The following is an 8,848-nucleotide window of genomic DNA, read 5'->3' as shown; positions in this document are numbered from 1 at the left end:
TAAGATGAGACCGCAGGCACGGGAACCAGCCTTGACGAGGCCAGAATGGGGCTATGAGGATAATCTTGTTCCCCAACCGACGAGTTTTCTGTAAGAATTTTGTCATCAACAGAAGAGGAGGATAAGCATAAAGAAGTCCGGGTGGCCAAGCATGAACTAGAGCATCTCTAGGATTTCCCCCGGAGGGGGAATTAGAGTGAAAAACTCGCTACACTTCACGTTGGAAGGTGACGAGGAGAGATTGCAGCAAGGCTGACCCCCACTTGCGGAAGATCTGTTTTGTTACTAAGGGATTCAGAGACCACTCGTAAGGCGAGAGGACAGTTCGACTCAGTTTGTCCGCTAGGATGTTGGACCGACCCGGAACGTGCGTTGCTAACAGAAAATGGTTGGTGGATATTGCCCAATCCCAAACTCTCATGGCCTCTCGGCAAAGAGGGTAAGACCTGGTCCACCCCCCCCGTTTGTTGATGTACCACACCACTGACATGTTGTCTGACTGAATTGCAATAGTTCCTGGAGGGAGAAAGGCATGAAGGGATGCAATGCTATAAGCACCGCCCTCATCTCCAGAAAATTGAAATGCAGAATGGTCTCTGTCTGAGTCCACGTACCTTGGACAGTTCTGCCCGCGTAATGCCCCCCCATCCAAGGCGAGAAGTGTCCGTGGTCACCGTGGCTTGGGGTTGCGGCATAACAAATGGTCGTCCTTCCCGAAGCTCTCGAGATTGGAGCCACCACATGAGGGAATTTCTTCAAACTCTGCTGAAAGGAATCAGTAAGTCCAACGGATGGTGAAGGATGGACCTCTGAACCTGCAAAGTCCACTACAGAACCCTCATGTGCAAGCGAGCTAAGGGCGCGAGATTGATTGCTGCTGCCATGGACCCTAAAGCTCTCAGGACTAACTCCGCTGATGGGGCTGGTGACTGAAGAAAGGCTAAAACATGCAAGGTCAAACTGCGAAGTCTGTCTGATGTCAAGAAGGCCTTGGTCTGAAGCGTGTCTATTCTGGCCCCTATGAACTCCAAGACTTGAACTGGTTGAAGGGATGACTTTTTGAAGTTTATGGTGATCCCCAATTGGAACGCTAGAAATAGGAAGTAATCCCTGGCTAAGCAGAGTAGATGCCTGGTGGGGGCGGTAAGGAGCCAGTCATCTAGGTAAGGAAAAACCTGTATTCCCTGAAGTCTCAGATGGGCCGCTACAACTGCCATGACCTTGGTGAACACCCTGGGGGCTGTGGTGAGGCCAAACGGTAGGACCCTGAACTGGTAATGACTGGCCCCTAGCTGAAAGTGGAGGAACCTCCTGGATCGCCTGTCCATGAGAATGTGATAGTATGCATCCTTGAGGTCTATGAAGCACATCCAATCCTTCTCCTGCAGCAGGGGCAGAATGGATTGAAGCGTGACCATCTGGAATTTCTCCTTGGCAATGAAGAGGTTCATTGTTGAAAGGTCGAGGATCGGCCTTAAGTCCCCCGTCTTCTTTGGCACCAAAAAGTACCTGGAGTAATTGCCTAATCCGGATTGGCCTGAGGGCATGTGCTGGATGGCTCTTTTTTCTAGCAGCTTTTTTTACCACTAAAGCTGCAGCCTCCCTCTGACTGGGTGGTACATCGGGGAGGCACCTCGACTGAGGAGGCAGGTTTATGAAAGGGATTGAGTAACCTCTGGATATTATTCGAAGCACCCAGCAATCTGTTGTGATGGACTCCCATTGGGCCAAGTGCTTTGAAAAACGCCCCCCGACTGCCTCCAGAGATGAGCAGTCGGGCAACCCCTGAGAGCTGCTGTGTGGCTCGGTCAGCAAAAGGCTCCCGCGACCCAAAAATTTTCGCCCCCCCTCTGCCTCTGGGCCAGCATCCACCTTGTCCCCCTTTGCCTCTGAAGGACGAAGGGTCCGGAGCGTAACAGGTCTACTGAGACTTCCGGAACCACATCTTCTTTTGTCCTCTCTTCCTGGAAAAGGACCTTTGAAGAGCCGAGAAGTGGAATCCAACAGCAGACAGCGTCTTCCCGTCTTTCTCGCTCTGAACCAATGTGTCGCAGACGGTCTTCCCGAACAGGGTAGAACCGAAGGGTGCATTCACAAAGGACGCCTTGAAAGGTTCCGCAAAGTCACAAAGCTGGAGCCAGGCGTGACGCCTTAAGGTGATGCCGGACCCGCTGGCTCTAGCGGCCCCCTCCGTGGCATGGAAAAGTAGCCACATAGACGTGTTTGAAACAGATTTCAGAGTGGCCATGCGAGCCGAGAAAGTCCGTTTGTCCTCGGCCGACATGGACTCAGGGGGAGACTCAGCGTATTCTTTCACCAGATCCCGCTGAAGTCTAATTACATGGACCAAATAATTCAGCGCCCTTATGGAAAAGGTAGCTGAAGCAAACAACCACTTCCCAATATGATCCATTGTCTGAGACTCCTTATCAGGGGGATGGATCGAAGAACTATTCCGGGCAAGTTCCTTCTTGGTGGCTGCCACCACCACCATGGCATCTACCGGGGAACCCTTACTCCAAGCCGTCCTATCCACAGGGAGACTAAGAATCCTATCTGGCCTCCTGGGGATTGGCTCTACAGTGTCCGGTTCCTTCCACGCCCTAGTAGTGATGAGGTCAATCAGGAGGTTGGCCGTAGGGGACACCCAAGAGGTAGACGGGCCTGTGTCAAACGCCTCCAGGAACACCGACTTGTCTGAGGAAGGTTTTTGGGCTGACCACCCCCCCCTTTAGGTGAAGCATTTCCATAATGTCTCCAAAGGAGACGTCCTCGGGAGGTGACTGGGGGAACCTTCCCCTTGCTCCAAATCATTGTCCTCCATGAGGGACTCAGGCGAGTCCAAGTGCCTCCTCTTACACTTACGTTTGTGAGGGACCTCCTCGGTGGGACTGTCCGAGGAGTGGTCACCAACAGGGTCATGTTCCACCAGTGGAACGGGCTGGGGCATCAACGCAGGCTGTCCCTGGGACTGGATGATGGAAGACAAGCCCAGCAGCAAGGGAGTGTGGGCCTAATCCGAAGAAAGAGCAGGGGGCCTCGAACCTCTTGAGAGGACCCTCTCCACCACATCGAAAGCCAAAGGTGGACCAATCTCTCTGGGTTCCGTGGTTAACACCCTCGGATCCAGCGGGGATCAATGTCGGAGCCAAAGCACTCGGACCCGAGAGGGAAGTGTGCTCCGACCAAAATGGAGCCAAAAACACACTGGCCCCCTTGGATCCAATGCATGGCTCTCAGCCCCGTGAGCTCAGATCCGAAAAGGATCTGACAAATTACAGGGCATGGCCGGCGTCGAGGTAGAGATAACCATCAGCGCCGACTCCCTGACTCAGACTCCTCGGATCAGAAACCTGAAAGTGGATCAGAGAAGGAGCTATCGGGGCAAAAAGTGGGGCTGAACTCCCCCCGGAGGGGGGGAGGCAGCAGCACTCCCATCTGCAGTTGGGTTTGGAGAAAACGGCGCATCATCCAGTCCATATCAGCGTCAGAGAGGCTACGGGTCGACCTACAGGAGGCCGCTGAAGCTGGCTGGGAGGGCCGCCACGACGACCCTGAAGATGGTCGGGCCTCCTCCTCCAGCTCCGGTGAGAAGCGTGGAGAATGGAGGAAGGCCCGGAGACCTTCTGGGGTGGAGGAGAGCAGCTTGGCAGGCAGGGCCAAGGGGGCCGAATCAGCCCACTGCTTGTGGCTTCTATGCCTCTCTTTCTCCCTTTCTCTCTCTCTCCTCTCTCTCTTTTCTTTTTTAGAGTCTGTCTCTCTCTGGGAAGAAGTGGGAGGTTGAGTCCTGGCCAGGGGAGAGGTGACAGCAGGCTGAGCAGCTGCAGCTGTAGCCACCGAGGGAGAGGAGGAGAAAGCTGACTCTGCGGGCAGGAGACCCGCCAGAATCAGCTTATTCCTCCTATCCCTCAGGGCCCGGGGGTTAAAGGTTGCGCAAATTTGGCAGCCCAATGTCAAATGCGGTACCCCCAGGCAGTTCTCATCAGTAGATCCATACAGGAATCCTATCTTATCCATACAGACCAGGATCTATCATACGCTATTACAAGTAGTAAACTAAAGATATCAGCATAGGCAGGAAAACTTACAGTATATACAGATAAGAAAAGTACAAAATAAGCAATTTGTTAATGATCCAAAAATTGGGAAACAAAGCAAAAGGAATAGAAATACCACCAAAAAAGAATGAACAAAACAAAAGGAATAGAAATTCCACCAAAAAAAAGAAGAAATAGACACATTTTGGAGAAATGCCTATGAAGACCCTGTAGAATATAACCAAGATGCTGAATGAATATAAGAGCAGTAAGAAGTTCAAATGTACAGGGTATGAAATGGGATGAAGTAACAGACAGAGAGATTGAAACAAAATTTACAAAAAAAAGCTCTTAAATGGAAAACCCCAGACCCAGATGCAGTACCTAACTCCGGGCTAAAAAGCATTAACATCCTGGCATTGAGCAGTAACAGCTTGAGGTTCAGTTAAGTTGAGTTTATTATGTTGACATTGCCTAAAAACAGGCTGCATAGAGGGGACAAAGTTTTAGCCAGTATTCAAAAGCCTAGAGGGGAAAGGCGCAAACCATTCCTGGGGATGTGGTCTGTTAACCATATCCTGTCATGGTGACAATTATTGGATTCCCCTTGGAATGACACAAGAGACTCAGCCAATTGTTAAAAATCAATCTTATTTTGTTCATATTGTGGCATCATCCTTGGTAAAGTTAATATGCTGCACAATGCTAGGCTCATACCAGCCCAAGACATACAGTCCAAGATCTCCATAATGTCTCTCTTCAAATAGTCCAGGGAGATGTGTCTCAGGTCATTTACATCTACACGGACTATGATGGAATCCTACTGGTACCTGTGGTATAATGACTTGAGTATGTGTGTAATTTGGTGGATCCTGGCCCAGACAGGCAGGCAACTTATCTTCTCCTTGTTCAGCCTGGTTAGAGGGGCATCAGTATGCGTTACAATGGAGTCCCCCATGACCAGAGTTCTGGGAAGTGTTTGCACTTTCCTTATAGGCTTGGTATTGAAGGCTTCACAGAGTGTGGCTGCATGTGAGGTATTAAGTGTTGATCTTGTTGACTGCTTTTGGGTTGGCTAAGGATACACTTTGCCAGTGGGCGGTCAAGGAGGTTTTTGTTGTTTATGAAGACTGCATTTTAAATCTGTCACCATAAGTTGGGCTATGTGTGTGTGTTTGTGCTGTTGTGATGGTCTTCCTATGCATGGTTTTGACAGCCTGTTGTGTGCTTGTATTAAAGAGTTTAGCCTCCACTGATATTCTGTACATGTACCTCTCACATTCTATATCAATTACTTTAAGGATTAAGTGACCGTCAGTAAATATGAGAAAACTGCAACATTGTCTCAAGATACCCTTATCCACCAAGCTGACTACAGAGAAGTTTGGAAATTGCATATTGTCCAGTCCTTTAATTGGTGAGCTACAAGGGTGTGATGTACTGGGGCTTATAGAAGGTTACTAAGAGTGCTTTACTGGTGCAGACTAAGTTATAAAATACTAAATTCTACTAAAGTTAATGGAATTGTCACGCGATGTACGAACTATTGCTCTAAGCTTGTTGGTGCACAAGGTTCTTGCTCAATACTTAATACTTTACATGGTACAGTTTCATCAGCAGTTAGGCACGGAATAGTTGCCAAGCCCTCTGGCAAATAAAACAACAACACTTTGAGCCCTTTTGTGGGTTTTCCAACTCAGACAGCCCAGACAAAAACCCTGTGCCACAAGCTGAATAATCCCAGCTGTGCCACAAACTGAATAATCCCAGTCCTCCTAAAGTGAAAACACTGTAAAAAGAATCTCATAAGTGTAATGCTACAGCAAACCACTTAAACAATGACCTTGAAATCCCTTACTGAAGGCAATTTCAAGGCCAACAGCAGCAACAGTGATAGATGACGCATGTTTAGTAAAAATATCAGTGAAATGCACAGATAAAGCAAGGAAACAACATCAATTACGTAAAAGGTCATTACAAAGCATACTGGCAGCAATTAGGGCAAGGAAACACAAATATAATGTATATGATAAATTGCAGAAAAATGCAATTAATAATTTGAAAATATACCAGCAGTCTTCAGGAAATAATAAAATGTCCCTCTGCTCCTTCTCTCACCAGGAGTAAAACAGAAGCACAAACACCAAACTTATTCCTGAAAAGCAGTTCCCAAGCTCTCTCTAGCGACTGGTAGTCAAGTCCCAGATGTTGAAAAGAAAGGAGTAACACTCTAAATATCTTGGAGTGCTCTGACTGAGTGGGATGATATGAAACAAAATCTACCACGAGCTTTAAGGGTCTAAGGGGAAATCCTTCCCAGTTTTATCTTTCAGTACTCGAAAGAATGAGTTGATGAGATAACAAACAGAGGGGCTTCTAAAGCTACATTTACAGCAGGGGTTGGCAGCTCAAAAGCCACAAAGTTTAAAAAGCACAACAGCAAATGTGCGGGTGGGAAAACTTTGGGCCTAAAGATTTCTCAAAACAGGAAATCAATGTAGTAAATAAAACGAAAAACTTAACAGACACTGCAGAAAGCAGATTTAAATGGCTAAAAAGTAAGGGTAGACTCAAACAAAGAAAATACAATTATTTCCTTTACTTATTTTTTGTTTTTAAAACTCTAGCAGGGAGCCAAATAACTTTAAATGTAGCCCAAGCTTTACTGACAGACTAGGCTTTGCTAAACTGTTGTGTATTAAATATCAGTCAAGGAAACAAAACAAATGAAAAACAACTGATATATATATATATTTTTTTTTTCTAAGCTTGTTTTTTGTCTTTCTTGTAAGTTGTCTAGTCCAGATACAGATTTGTTGTATCCAGGACTGATTGTAAGCTTCTGAGCCCCCAAGCCTTTCTGTGTTGGAGGGAAGCCTTCTAGCTAAATTTTGTTTCTTAGAACTAGACAGTTTTCTAGTTTCAGCACTCAAATCTGTTTCTTTGAGCTCAACACTTGTTCAGAACTCATTGTAAGCACTAAATAAGCTACAAATTACTATAGCACTCAACATTCCTCATTTGTCTAAAGGAAAACAGTTTTTAGCACTTAATAAATAAGCACCTATCCAGGCATGTCTAAGGGTCAGCTCCCGGTGTTTTCTCCTGTCTACCTGATGAATCTGGGCATCTTGGGGCAATGCAGCAATTGCCTCATGTACACAGACTACCATCTCTTCCTACCACCTAACACTAGAACCTGTGAGAGATGCACTTATACAGCCAAACTGGAAGCAAAGCTCTCTTCACCCAAGACTGGATTAGACAGTCAAGAGGAGAAGGTAAACACTTGCACCACACCACACTCATCAGATAGTCCCTCAAAACCTACACCACCAAAATACACACACAGAAACACAAAACACACACTTACATTCTCGGAGGCTCTCAAAAAAAATCTACCCAAGCAGCAGGGACCTCCAAAGCAGAAACGCAAGCAGCCTCCACCCCCAACACAACCCAAATGACACACAGCCCACAAACTCAGTGTGCCTCTCAACCACAGCCCATAAGACAAAACAACATACCCAACACTCTAGTCATAGGTGACTCTATAGTCAGGCACACTGATGTTCCACTCACCAGGCTAAACAAGGAGAGAGTTACTGTCAGCTGCCTGTCAGTTGCCAAGCTATGCCACATAACGCATGCACTCAGGTCACTCCACAACAAGTACAAATATGACTCTGTCATTGTCCATGTTGGTGTGAATGACCTGAGATGTACCTCCCTGGACTACATGAAGAGAGACATGGAGGAGCTGTCCGATCTTGTAGCCCAGGCAGGCATGACCCTAGCCCTGAGAAGCATCCTGCCATCACCCAGAATGATACCAGAGTACAAGGACAAAATGATTGACTTCAACAATTGGCTAAGTTTCTGGTGTCATTCTAAGGGGATCCAGTATCTGTCTGCCTGGGATGACATGATCGACAAACCACAATGCTTTGCCAGATATGGCCTGCACCTGTCGCCCTTGGGATTCCAGATACTGGCTAAGGCTCTTGCCACCCCTATAGTGCCTTTTTTAGGCAAGATTCAAATGACAAATTCACCACCATAACAGGTACAAGCAAGCAAAATCTGAGGGTAATGCTACTTAATGCTAGAAGTCTAAACCTCAAAATGCACTCACTCGAGGCACTCCTTAAAATGGAGAACATCGACATCTGTGCAGTGACAGAGACCTGGTTCAAGGCTCCAGAGAGCACCCCTGCATTACCAGGCTATAATTCATACCACACCTTTTGGCCCACCTAACCTGGACCGAAACACTAAAGGCAGAAGCATGTCCATATTCATTAAGGATATCCACACCTCCAGGCTAGTTGCTCAGCATAACCCATCCGAGATTATCCAAGTGTAACTAACTCTGGGCAAGACCGCAATCCAAATTGTAGCTTGCTACAGATCCCCCACCATGCCCCAGGATTCCCACTCCTCATTTCTTGATACACTGGAAAATATTAGGGTACAAACTAACACCCTAATAATGAGCGATTTCAACTACCCCACCATTAACTGGGAAAACTACTCATGTACCAACTCTTGTGCTCAACGTTTTCTGGAATTCATTAATTCCAACGCCTTGGATCAACTTATCCACACCTCCACCAAATATCCTAGACCTGGTTATTACCAACATGGGCAACCGGTGTTCCACACCAGAGGTCAATTCCTTGTTGGTCAGATCCTATCACAAGCAAATCACCCTAGACATTCACATCCCACCCCCACCCCCCATTACGGAAACAACCGTAAAAAATTTCTCCAAAGCCAACTTCACGCTTCTTAAGACTGAAGTGGCAAAC

This window comes from Protopterus annectens, chromosome 10.part0 (assembly GCF_019279795.1).
Source record: "Protopterus annectens isolate FY-2018-M chromosome 10.part0, PAN1.0, whole genome shotgun sequence".
Lineage (NCBI taxonomy): Eukaryota > Metazoa > Chordata > Ceratodontiformes > Protopteridae > Protopterus > Protopterus annectens.
Note: the sequence above shows the minus strand (reverse complement) of the source record.